Source organism: Marmota marmota, unplaced genomic scaffold, assembly GCF_001458135.2.
Source record: "Marmota marmota marmota unplaced genomic scaffold, marMar, whole genome shotgun sequence".
In the NCBI taxonomy this organism is placed as follows: domain Eukaryota; kingdom Metazoa; phylum Chordata; class Mammalia; order Rodentia; family Sciuridae; genus Marmota; species Marmota marmota.
In genome coordinates this window covers 1,885,393-1,897,952 of record NW_026000205.1, presented here as the reverse complement: position 1 = coordinate 1,897,952, position 12,560 = coordinate 1,885,393, and positions in this window count along the sequence as shown.

Here is a 12,560-nt window from a genome sequence, read left to right as displayed (position 1 = left end):
CCAGAAGAAAGTCAACGTCCGGTAGAAAAGGCAGTTTTCCCCTCTGATGGAACAAGGCCGGCTCCATCAAGGAAAGAGAACCGTGAAGGCAACATTGCTCCCGGGAAGGAGTGACTCAGATCCCAAGGTGCCTCACCTGAGGGGCGGGCTCCTCGCCAGAAGAGACCCCTTATCTTGACAAGAAAAGGAAAGTCACCCTGGAGTGGTGAGGAGCTGGAAGAAGCACTAGCCATCACCCAGCCACCTTCCCACCCACACACCATGTCTGGGTGGAGGCTCGGAGAACAGAGGTCAGAGGCCAGAAGCCAAGGAGGAGGGACTGGAGGAAGGGACTGTGTGATGGAGACCCACAGAGGCCCAGAGAGAGAGAGCTGGAGACCCAGAGAGGGAAGAACAGAGACTGCAAGATGGGAGAAGACAGAGTCCAGGAGAGGGCAGTTAGGAGGGTATTTGGGCACGGGGCTCCATATCCAAGGACCCTGGACTCTTGGGCCTCCTTTCCAGAAGGAGGAGTCCCCTTCTCTCATCTGGACACATTATTCCCCCCTTGCCTGGAGAGCTCAGCTTGCACCTCTCACCACTTCCAGACCCATACCCCTGTCAACTCCCAGCAGGTTTCACAGGATGAGACGACACAGTGATAGGTGAGAGACACAGCAAGCAGCGAACACGCTGCAAGATCTCGCGTGTTGATACTGACAGGAAATGGCCTGGGAAGGCTGGGATCCCGGGGTGGGTCATTGTCACCTGGAAATGTCTTAGAAATGCAGGTGCTGGGCCTACTGGATCAAAAATTCTGAGCCAGGCACCATGGTGCACGCTTGAGATTCCAGCAGCTCGGAGAGGTTGAGGCAGGAGGATCATGTTTCAGAGCCAGCCTCAGCAATTTAGGAAGGCCCTAAGCAACTCAGAGAGACCCTGTCTCTAAATAAAATATAAAAAAGGGCTGGGGATGTGCCTCAGTGGTAGAGCACTCCTGGGTTCAATCTCCAAACCAAAAAAAAATTTAAAAATTAAATAATAATAATAATAATAATAACAACAACAACAACAATTCTGGGAATAGAGAACTCAGAGATGGAAGTTGCAGTTGCAGTGGGACAGTGGAAAGGGTAATGTCCACTCCTAGAGAAGCCACACAGCACTGCAAGCTTAAACCACACAGACCTGTTCTTCCATGGTTCTGGATATTAGAAACCCCCAGTCAAGGTGTCTGCCAGGCAGTGCCTTCTCAGGAGTCTCCAGGGGAAGATCCTTCTTTGCCTCTTGCAGCTTCTGGTAGGACCTGCAAGCCTGGGCATTCCTTGGCGTGTAGATGAACCACGCCTCCATGTCATGTGGCTTCCCTCCATGTGCGCACCTGTGCCTGCATGAAAATTTCTTCTTCCTTTATTTTTTGCAGTACTGGGAGGTGGAACCCAGGGCCCTGTGCATGCTTGGCAAGCACTCTCCTGATGAGTTGTATCCCCAGCCCCTTTTATTTTATTTTGAGACAATGCTTCACTAAGTTGCTGAGGCTGACCTTGAACTTGCAATCCTCCTGTCTCAGCCTCTCAAGTTACTGGGATTACAGGTGAGCCCCACTATGCCCAGCAAAATTTCCCTTTTCTAGTGAGGATGCCACTCATTGGGTTAGAGCTCAACCTAAACCAGAGTGCCTTGCTGTCACTTGATGACATCTCCAGTGTTCCTATTTCCACAGAAGATCACATACTCAGGTACGTTGGGTAAGGACTTAAATATATTGTTTGGGGGACACAATTCAATGCAGTACAGGGAGTGACTGCCTAATGGCTATGAGGTTTCCTTTTAGGGGGATGAAAGTGTTCTAGAACTAGAGAAGATGGTTGACAACCTGGTGAGTGTACCAAATGCCACTACACTGTACATGATAAATGGTTAAAATGGCTGGGTGCTGTGGTGCCCACATGTAATTCCTGCGGCTCAGGAGACCGAGGCAGTAGGATCACGAGTTCAAAGCCAGCCTTAGTAACTTAGCGAGGCAGCTCAGAAAGACCCAATCACTAAATACATTTTTTTAAAAAAGGGCAGAGGAGGGGCTGGGGCTGGGGCTCAGTGGTAGTGCACTTTCCTGGCATGTGTGAGGCCCTGGGTTTGATTCCCAGCACCACATATAAATAAATAAAATAAAGGTCTATTGTGGGAGACCAGCCTTGCACATGACTGAGTCACACTGCCCGGCTGGGTGCTGAGATGCTCAGTCACAGAAATGTGGCAGAGCTTTCCCCCACCTTCTTGGGTTCGAGGGTCGGTGTCTCATGCATGGATGTGTCTTGCTACAGGCCCATGGGTGAAGCTATGCTCACCTGTTCCTTTGTAATGTAACCCCTTGTCCTGTTTAGGATAGAATCTTCCATGGAAGTGCCTTGTGTGTGTCCCCTCCTCTTACTGTGCCCTTGGGTGTGGCCTACCCAGGTGTCAGTCAACCTGCTGACAGTGGACATCATGAAGATAGACTCAGCCCCTGAAACCTGACCCCTGGCCTCATTTGAATAGCTTCTCCTCAATAAAAGGGGTCAGCGTGTGCTCTCGCTCTCTCTCTTTCTGTGGACCCTTAAAGTCAGAGGAGCCATCACAGTGACCCCAAAGAAAAAGGTATTTGTGTCTCTTATGTGGTTTTTTGTGCAGCCCAGTTAGCCCAGTTTGACTGGAGTGACCCCTGAGCCTTTTAGTCGCGAGAACAGAAACCCGGCAGTATATCAACAAGTAAAAAATAATATTTTTAAAAAGGGGGGCTGGGGATGTCGCTCAGTGGTTAAGTGCCCCAGGCTTCAATCGTCAGTATCAAAAATTAAAAAAGAAATTTTAAGTTAAAATGTTAAATTTTATGTACTATTATTTATGTATATTATGCAATTTTCCCATAGTAAAAAAATAATCAGTTAACTGAAAAATCCCAAACCTCTTGGTTGCTGGGCTCAGGCACCTGTTGTGTTAGAAACCCTCTGGGTTCTGACACATTGTCCATTTGAGAACCTCTGCCTGCAAAGATGTTCATGGCACGAGCTCAGAATGGGCTCATGGGAAAGAACACCAGAACTTCTGAGCCTCCAACGGTCAGTGTCTCAGCTGTAGGCTCTGCCTGTCCTTCCTCCTATCTGCCTGTTAGTCTCAGCCCCGTGCTTTGTCTGTCTTGTCAGACTCCATCTCTGCCTGCCTCCCTCAGCCTCCCTGTCCTTCCATCCCCGCTGTCCTGCTCCTGGTCTCTAAGGGGCCCTCCCCCTCAGCAGGCTGGCTATCCCCACAATTCCCCAGTGAATTCCAGACCCTCTCCTAATTATTAGGCTGCCCATGAAAGCCCCATCCCTGCAGCTCCCCCAGCCTCTGGGTCTGGGGGCAGAGATAGGTGATCCCACAGCTGGCCGATGAAGGGTCTGAGCAGGCTCCTGAGGGCCATCATGGAGGTGGGCAAATGGGTCCAGTTACTTAAACTGGGAGGGTCATGTGTCTTGGTGCCGGAGGAGAGAGGCAGGAGAGGAAGCAGATTGCCATTTTACTTCTGGAGAGACCTGAGCTGGGAACCCCAGAGAAGCGCCACACACCTGCCTGGGAAGGACCATAGTGGGTGCTGTTATAGCCAAGCTTAGCTGGTCAGCACTCTCTAGGATACAAATCAATAATACAAGGCAGAGGGCTGGGATGTGGCTCAAGCAGTAGCGCGCTGGCATGCATGCGGCCCGAGTTCGATCCTCAGCACCACATACAAACAAAGATGTTGTGTCCGCCGAAAACTAAAAAATAAATATTAAAATTCTCTCTCTCTCTCTCTCTTTAAAAAAAGATAATAATACAAGGTAGAATTATAGGACAAGTAACGTTAAGCTAGCATAGTCATAGGTTAGAAGCAGAATCTGAAGAACTTAGCCTAAGTTACTCCATTTTATTTATTTTTTTATTGTGCTGAGGATCAAACCCAGGGCCTTATGCATGCAAGGCAAGCACTCTTCCAACTGAGCTATATCACCAGCCCACATGAATCCCTTTTAAAAGAAATCATGTTGATTAGAGTTGGCAGTTAGCCCAATTAAGAAACTTTAATTGTTGCAACCCCTGCACAACCACAAATGTCAACCCTTCCCCTAAGGAAAAGGTCCCCAGTGCTTGCAATAGACACTTGCTACACTGTAGCAGTTCACCAATCACTAATTTTAGCTTCTGTAAGAACCTGCTTTGTGCAATTGCAGACCCCCCATGCCAGGGGAAGTGTCTTTTTCTTTAAAGGCTTGTAAGCACCAAGGTGGGTGCTGCTCCCTGAAGGTGCCTTGCTGAGGGGCAGTGCCAGATGGCTAATAAAGACTCTCCAATTTGGACAAAATTTGGACTGAGAGTGTTCTATGAGCGATGGGCCCAAACAGATGCCCCTTGCTGGAACTGATTATGTGCCAGGATTCTGTGCACTTTAACCCTATTCAGTCTTTTAACTCCACAACTGCCCTATGAAGCAAGTTCTCCTTAGATACCCATTTTCCAGATGAGAAACTGAGGCACAGAGAGGTTACCTGACTGCCCCAGATTCAACAGCTGGTTGGGGCCAGAGATAAGTGATACCACACACGATTCTGGGTGCATCTGTTTGTATCTGACTCTATCTTTACACAGCCTTCTCTGCTGTGGGTGCGTGCCTCTGTGTTTAAACTACTCTCTTTTTATAAAGACACTCGTCATACAGGATTTAGGGCTAGCCTAACTCCAGGATGACCTCATCTAACTTCACTGCATCTGCAAAGAACCTCTTTCCAAATAAGGTTACATTCTTAGGCTCCAGGGGAGCATGAGGTTTGGGGGGACATTACCTAACCCAGAATACACCAGTGTGAGTAGAGAGTACTAGATGCCCCACCCTGCTCCCACTCAGCGGGCTATCTGACCAGGAGACACCTTCAGCAGGGAGGGGGCGGCCATGACTGCCTTACAGCAATTACCGTTCATAAAGGTCCCTCTTCACTGCTTCTCTCTGGTCCCACAACCTCTCAGCACAGACACATTTCTAACATTGGCTGCTGAGGTCCATCTCCTCTGTGCCCTTCACCCCGAGTTCCTGTCAAGATCTGTTTGGGTTTTGCTTCTGTTCATTTCCACAAGTGCTTCAGCAAGTGTTTCGAGATCCCTGAGGACCCAGATCACACCTGCATCTTCCAGCCTGGCCAAGGCCCCTGGCTCTTAACTGCCGATCAGAGTTCTGCAAGTTGTGAAGGCTGTTGTTAGTACTGTGCCTGAGGGCGGCCTCTGTCTGGGCAGGAGGACTTGTGAGAACCTTCAGTGTCCACAGCCCTGTTGCTCATTCTCTTTTCTTTCTACACAGCTGTTGTGCCTTTAACTGCCAGTGGTTTGGCCCTACCCACTTAATTGCAGGGTTTGTAGGTGCCTTAGTCCATTTTGTGTTGCTAGAACAATATACCTAAAGCTGGATAGTTTGTAAGGAAAAGAGGTTTATTGAGCTCACAGTTTTGGAGGCTGAAAATCCAAAATGGAGCTGCCGCATCTGTTCAGCCTCTGGTGAGGGCCCTTCTGGCTCATTACAACATGGCGAAGACGTGGAAAGAAGTGTGTGCACAAAGGGGCAAGCCTGTAGATTGGCCTTGCTTTATAGCAATCTGCTCTCAGGAGGGCAAACCTAGTCCTACAAGAATGCATGAACCCCTTCCAAGGGTGGTGACCCATGACCCTTTCGCCTTCTACTGAGCCTCACTTGTAAAGATCCAGCACCCCCCCCAACTCTGTCACACTGGGACCAAGCTTCCAGCACATGGATCTTTGGGATGGTCAACCCATAGCCAAACCCTAGGGGTAGGTTTTGTACATGTGGTTTGTGAGCTTTTGCTTTTGCTATCCCATGGCTTCACCTGGGTTTTGGGAGTGGCAGCAGGATTAGGAAGATCAAAAAACCATGCTGCCTAACTGGAATTGAGTAACAAGGAAACATCAAACAAATTACAATTGAGGACCTTTTGCAAAAATAACTGGCCTGGACTCTTCAAAAATGCCAATGTTTCCAGGCATGGTAGCCCACACCTCTAATCCCAGCAGCTCGGGAGGCTGAGGCAGGAAGACACAAGTTCAAAGCTACCCTCAGCAACTTAGGGAGGCCCTAAGCAACATAGCGAGACCCTGTCTGTAAATAAAATATAAAAAGGCCTGGGGATGTGGGCAGTGGTTAAGTGCCCCCGGGTTCAATCCCTAGTACAAAAAAAAAAAAAAAAAAGCTTTGGTTTGAGATGAAAATAATTTTCTGCCCATGGATGGTGGAGATGGTTGCACAATACTCACGGATTTGAGGCCACTGAACTCTACAGTTAAAATGGCAAATGTTGTGTTATGAAAATTTTACCAAAATAATAGTGTCATGGGCCAGGCTATATGGCCAATGACCAAACAGACTCCATTTTGCCCTGAGACTCCAGGTCATGCAAGAAATGCTTCTCCCATAGAAAGCCCCACCTCTGTGCCCATCAACAGTTGCTTAGCCTAACATGTTTGGCAACACAAAATGGCAATTCTTATACAATGTAAAATTGTTCTCTCTTTGGTTTCCATTTTTCTTGGACAATGAACCCTGTCAGAGATTAGTCTAGATGTTAGTAACCATTCTTTTTTTGGGGGGAGGGGGCACCAGGGATTGAACTCAGGGGCACTCGACCACTGAGCCACATCCCAGCCCTATTTTGTATTTTATTTAGAGACAGGGTCTCACTGAGTTGCTTAGCGCCTCGCCATTGCTGAGGCTGGCTTTGAACTCCTGAGCCTCCACATTCCAAGCCGCTGGAATCACAGGCGTGCACCACCTCACTCGGCCAGTTACCATTCTTTAACTTGTACCCAACTAGGGACATTTTGACCCACTCCCTTTTCTGCTTCTGATTTTAGATCTCATGACATTTGTTTATGGTTTCAATCATAGCAACAGCCTCTTATGCTCTACCATGGTTTTGGACTATATAAAGTGGATTCAAACCCCGGGAAGGGGGTCGAAGGGTGTAGACTTGCAGCCTGCCCCTCGGCCCGCCAGCTGGTGGATGCAGACCGCCAACTGGTGAATCAGGTTTCCTGCTTTAAGACGGACTCAGTAATTTATTGCGATCTCGCCGTAACAACAGGAAACCAACCCACATGAAGAAAAACACTGAGGGGGTTTTGCTGTTTCTGTTTGGGCTCTAGATAAAAGAAAAACAATTCTCCATAGAAGACCGGCCTTCTGTGGAACTGGGGTCTGAAATCAGATGGGTCGGTGGACCCCAAACTGGGAAAGAAATGGAATAACAACTGGGATTGTCACATCCCCAGGCCTCTGCCCAAAGCAAAGGCAAGACATCTCTCACTTGTGGTTCCACAGATGACTTGAATGAGCTCATAACCCAGTGTCCTGAAATATCCCAGGAGCTCAGGTACATGGCACATGACCACAGACTCACTGATCAACAAGGCCACACAGTCTCAGCCCCATCTGTCCCTAATAACTTTAGATGTTAGAACTGTCAAAGAAAAACAATATGGCAACATTTTTTAACTTATGACAGATATTCATAACCCAAAGTTTACTATCATGACCATATCTCCCTACCCCCTTGGTACTGGGGGTTGAACCCAGGGGTTATTTACCGCTGAGCCACATCCCCAGCCCTTTTTATTTTATTTTGAGAGAGGGTCTCACTAAATTTGTTAGGGCTTCATTCACTAGTTTGCTGAGGCTGGCCTCCCTTGTGATCCTCCTGCACCAGCCTTCAGAGTTGCTGGGATTTCAGGCATCTATCTGGTCCATATTAACCATTTCTGACTGTACCGTTCCATAGTGTTAAGGCTATCCATACTGCTGTGTGACCCATCTCCAGAATTTTTTCATCTTGCCAAACAGAAACTCTGTCCCCATTAAACACCAGCTCCAAATTCCCCTTCCCCTCAGCCCGGAGCAGGTTTTCCTAACATCATTTATTGAAAAGATTATGATGCAATCTTCTGGTGTCTGCTGAGCTTTTGTTTATGTATAAAAAAATTCACAACTATTTGCATTCTTGTTAATGATCAATTAATCTTTAAACAATTAACTTTCCTTTAAACATTTACTGCCAAACTTCTACAGCTAAAAATAGCCAAGTCACTGATTTCACAATTTTAGATTTTTCCAAACATTTGAACATTGATTGCAAGTTTAATCAGTGGAATTTTTACATGTCTGGTATGAGATTCGCTTAAACATCTTGAATAGAAGGAGAACACCAATCCCGTCTCAACACCATATCTCTAGTCTGATAAGGAATATTCCCACTGGTGCCGAAATGACCAGTTGATCTGTTTCCTTCCATTAAACTGGTGATAAATGGACAGGTGTCATGACTGATAGGCTGCATTCCTTCCACCAGGTAAGACTGGACTAAGTCTGGAGGTTGGAAATCCAGACCTGGAACATGAGCCCTGAGGTTCTGTCATGAAGGTCTGTGTCCCCTGCAGATTCATATGTTGAAATCCTGACCCTCAGTGGGATGACATTAGGAGGGGGAGCCTTGGAGAGGGGGGTCAGTCATGAGGGTGGAGTCCCCACCGATGGGATGAGTGACCTTAGCACCCCCAGCCCCTTCCACCACATAAGAACACCATAAGAAGCTGTCATCTATGTGAACTCAGAAGCGTCCCTTATCAGGCAATGAATCTCCCACTACCTTGATCTTGGATTCCCCAGCCTCCAGCCTCCAAAACTGTGAGGGATGAACGTTTGTGGAGTCACGCTGTCTGTAGTGGGTTGGCTGGTTGGTTTGCTGGTCCTAGGGATTGAACTCAGGGGCACTCTGCCACTGAGCTATATCCCCAGCCCTTTTTATTTTTCATTTAGAGACACAGGGTACCCTAAATTGCTCAGGGCCTCACTAAGTTGCTGAGGCTGGCTTTGAACTTGCAGTCCTCCCAAGCTGCTGGGATTAGGTGTGCGCCTGTCAGAGTGCCTTATATTTATAGTTCAGCCTGGAAAACCTGTTTGAGAGTCATGACATTTTAATAGGCTGGGATATGGGATCACTCAGCAACTGTTTGTTCTGAGATCTAGTCTGATAAACAATCGAGAAATTTCCTATCATACATGGGAAGAAGCCAGATTTCCCAATTTTCCTCTTGTTCTGGTGACGCTGTGTGGTTGTGGGTTTTTTCAGTTTTGTTTTGTTTCGTGTTTCTTACTGGGGGTTCAACCCAGGGGCACTCTGTCACTCAGCTACACCCCATCCCTTTTTATTTTTCATTTTTGAGACAGGGTCTCACTAAGTTGCCCAGGCTGGACTTGAATTTGCCATCCTCCTGAGTGGCTGGGATTATAGGTGTGCACCTGGTGGGTTGTCTTTTCAACATGAAAGTCACCCTCCAGGTCTGAAGCTGGTGGGGGTGGGGGTGGGGACACTTCGCATCTCTCAGCAGCCACTGGCTGCACGCTCCAACTTCTAGTGTCTTTAGCACCAGCCACTCCCCAGTCACCTCAGACAGAAGTGACATTCTCCCAGTAGGTTCTGCTTTCTTGCAAGTGGGAGCACCTGCTGTCTGCAGCCCCTCTGGGAGGGCTGCGTGGTTTACACATGCTGCCATGTTTCCATAAGAGAACTTTATGTGTGTGCATGGGGTGGAGGGGACGGGGTCCTGGGGGTGGAAACCAGGGCCTCTCACATGCTCAGTGTTGCTCCTCCCTGAGCCACATCCCAGCCCCAAAGCACTCAAAAAATGTCGAAATCGATAATAACCTGTACAACAGGTGGCAGATAATCTTAATTTAAAATGCCCTGAAATCTCAGGAGACTAAAGAGAGGTGATCCCAAGTTTGAGGCCAGCCCAAGCAATTTAGCTAGACCCTGTCTCAAAATGAAAAAAAATTAAAAGATTAAAAGGGCTGGGGATGTGGCTCAGTGGCAGAGCACCTGCCTAGCATGTGTGAGGCCCTGGGTTCTGTCCCCAGCACTGCAAAAAAAAAAGAAAAAAAGAAAGAAAACACACACACGCACGCACACGCACACGTACACGCACATACATAGAACTTTTCAAATAAAAGGAAAAGGCTACCCGGAGGGGAACGTAGATACAGAATGAGCAATACCAAGTCGCATCCTATTCAAGGCAACAGACTGTTAAGATAAAGAAAACACCCTTTGGCATCCTGGCAACGTGCAGGTCCTCTTCCAGGAGAAATGAAAGCCCTGTAGCCTCAGATCTCACACAGGACGGGCCCCTTCGAGAAGGCAGTGGACAGACGTTGTCACCACCAAAAAGAAACAAAGGGCGAGCCTAGAGCTTCACAGCAGCCTGCAGACAATCTAACGAAAAGGAAAAGTATGTTTGGGCCTCTCCAAATGCGGGAATGCAGCTCGCGGGGGCCCTCCCTCGGAACAGGTTTGAATTACAGGAGGACTGGAGACTACAGCCAAGAAGAGAGGATGTAGGAAATGTTGTCTAAAGAAGTAAAAGAGGCTTGGTCCAAGTTTCCCCCAAAGTAAATAATTATTTCCCTACTTGATTTTATAATTCCCTTAACATATCTTTGCTTTGAACATCCTATCACAATAATGTTCTTTAAGGTGCCATTAATATTTCCCGTATTAATTCTATCTTGTTCATATTGGAAAGAGCTGCCTATTTTCCTGTGATGCTTTTAAACAAGCCTGGAGGCTAAAATGTAATTGGTGGTTTCAGAAAAAGGCTTCAATGTTGTTGAGTTGCATTTCAACAGCGAAGAAAAAAAAAAGAAAAAGAAGAAGTAGTAAGAGATTTTTTTTTTTTTTGGCAGTATTGGGGTTGAACCCAGGGCCAGTTTACCACAAGCAACACCACCAGTCTTTTTATTTTTAGACAGAGTTCTCACTAAGCTGCCAAGCTGGCCTTGAAGTTGGGATCCTCCTGTCTCAGTTTCCTGAGTCTCTGAAGTCTCAAGTCTAAAAGAGACTTGATTTGAAAATGACGGTGGTGATTTCCTCTCGTAAATCATTCCAAACATCAGAAAGAACACCTTTTTGCCCTTGTTTATTTCTATGCTGGGGCTCTTTCCGTATGAGTACCTAGAGGGGGCGTGGAGGGGAGCAAGGGGGAAGTGCTTGGGGGGAGACTGGCCAAATGATGTTGAATGTTGTGTGCAAGTACTAATATGTAACAGGGAATCCCACCATTTATGTCATCACAATGTACCAACAAAAACATGGGAAAAAAGCCAGCCTGAATGAACTAAGGCATATCCTTTCTTGATTCAAATTACTTGTACCATATTTTAAGAAAATGATGATAATATCTTTATTTATACATTATCATAATTAAAATCAATAAGCATAGTAGTGTTCGAAACCAAGCAGTTGATCGAAATACATTGATTGAATATGAAACTTTTGATCAAACACATGATCTGTTTTTCTTATTTCTTCTCATAAACATTAAAATTTCAAAGTGTCTTCTCAGCTAACATGAAGACTTTAATGATTTTTTTTTAAAAAATAAACAAAAAAAAACCCAGTATTTTTTCTTAACTTTAAAGTAATCACATTTTATTTGAAAAATTCAGAAATTTTGCTTCTCAGCTGGGCACAGTGACACACACTTGTAATCCCAGCAACTTGGGAAGCTGAGGCAGGAGGATCACAAGTTCAAGGCCAGCCTCAGCAATTTAGCAAGACCCTATCTCAAAACAAAAAAAATAAAAATAAAAAGGGCTGGTGGTGTGCCTCAGTGGTTAAGCACCGCTGGGTTCAACCCCCAGTACAAAAAAGAAAAAGAAGAAAGAGATCGGATTTCCCAGAACTGCTGGGGAGTAAGGACGTGGGCACACTAAAGCGTACATGACCATGTGCTTCCTACAAACAGGGGCGTCCTCCTACAAAACCACAGCTGATCACCCTCAGGAAGGGGACCCCACCCGTCACTACCTGGAATCGTAGGACTGCGACCAGGTTTTGCTGTGGGTCCAAGTGAGGCTCTGAGTGGTGGATGCTGGCCAGATGGTACTCGGGTTGGGTCCCTTGGAAGGTCAGGAAGGGGCAGTTCCTCTCTTTCAGTTTCAATCTCCCTTGTCTTCCATGACCTTGACACCTGGGGCTCCAAGGCTCTCTGTCCTCTGCGTGTGTGAGCTGCCTCGTGACCGGGTCCTTTGGCAGCAGAAGCACTGACGTGACGTGGTATTTTCCTCACTGCCAGTGAGTTGTCCATTTCTTTGATTACTCATGTTTGCTTTGGTCACAGGATTTGGTGGCATCTGCCAGTCTTTCCCACAGCCAAGTTACTCTTTTCCCTCTGTAAATAGTAGGACTTCTGTGAGGGGAGACTTTGAAACTGTGTGGGTATCCCACTTCTCGCCTTAGATCTCCAAGTGACTTATGGATCCATTCACACAGCCATGTCACCGGCCACCAGGGCTGGGTTCTGAAGGTTTTGTCCCTAGGTCAACACCACGGGCTGTGCCTATACAAATGCAGGTGGCTCTGCTGTCACGAGGCCGCATGCTCCTACAGGACCACGGGGCTGTGTGGGCGGCACTCGGGGACTCCTGCTTCACCGAGGGTTCTGATCAACTCTCCATTCTTGCTTTCTGGTGCAGC